Genomic DNA, 1,241 nt, shown 5'->3' on the forward strand with positions numbered 1-1,241 from the left:
ATAAAGATGCATTTGCTGCTGCAACTATGGTGTCACCATCTAGTTTATAAAAAGTTTATAAAAAGTCACACAGATCTGGTAGATAACCTGAGTAAGGATATTATAGGAATGATCACCACAGCACCCCCAAGTCCTTGATGGGGAATACTGGTCTCTGCTGTCTCAACAGGAATAACTATTGGTTTTGTTTTGCTATTTTTCTATGTGGGGCGGTTGTAATGGCTTCCACCCTGACATTTCCCACCAAAATAACCCTCCTTTTTATCTATCTATCTATTTATATTAGATATTTTCTTTATTTACATTTCAAATATCCCCTTTCCTATTTTCCCCTCCAAATTCCCCTATCCTCTCCCCCCATCCCCTGATCCCCAACCCACCCACTCCTGCTTCCTGGCCCTGGCATTCCCTTATACTGGAGCATATGATCTTCACAGGACCAAGGTCCTCTCCTACCATTGATGACTGACTAGGCCATCCTTTGCTACATATGAAACTAGAGCCACGAGTCCCTCCGTGTATTTTCTTTGATTGGTGGTTTAGTCCCAGGGAGTTCTGGGTTACTGGCTAGTTCATATTTTTCCTCCTCCTAGGGGGCTGCAAACCCCTTCAGCTCCTTGGGTACTTTCTCTAGCTCCTTCATTAGGGACCCTGTGCTCTGTCTAATGGATGACTATGAGCATCCACCTCTGTATTTGTCAGGCACTGGCAGAGCCTCTCAGGAGACAGCTATATCAAGCTCCTGTCAGCAAAATCTTTTTGACATCTGCAACAGTGTCTGGGTTTGGTGGTTGTTTATGGGATGAATCTCCAGGTGGAGCAGTTTCTGGATGGTCAGTCCTTCAGTCTCTGCTCTGAACTTTGTCTCTATAACACCTTCCATGGGTATTTTGTTCCCCCTTCTATGAAGACTCGAAGTGTCCACACTTTTGTCTTCCTTCTTCTTGAGTTTCATGTGTTTTGCAAATTGTATCTTGGGTATTCTGAACTTCTGAGCTAATATCCACTTATCAGTGAGTGCATATCATGTGTGTTCTTTTGCGATTGGGTTACCTCACTCAGAATGATATCCTCTAGATTCATCCATTTGCCCAAGAATTTCATAAATTCATTGTTTTTAATAGCTGAGTAGTACTCCATTGTATAAATGTACCACAGTTTCTGTATCCATTCCTCTATTGAGGGACATCTGGGTTCTTTCCAGCTTCTTGCTATTATAAGTAAGGCTGCTATGAACATAG

Source organism: Mus pahari, chromosome 4 (assembly GCF_900095145.1).
Source record: "Mus pahari chromosome 4, PAHARI_EIJ_v1.1, whole genome shotgun sequence".
NCBI classification, from domain to species: domain Eukaryota; kingdom Metazoa; phylum Chordata; class Mammalia; order Rodentia; family Muridae; genus Mus; species Mus pahari.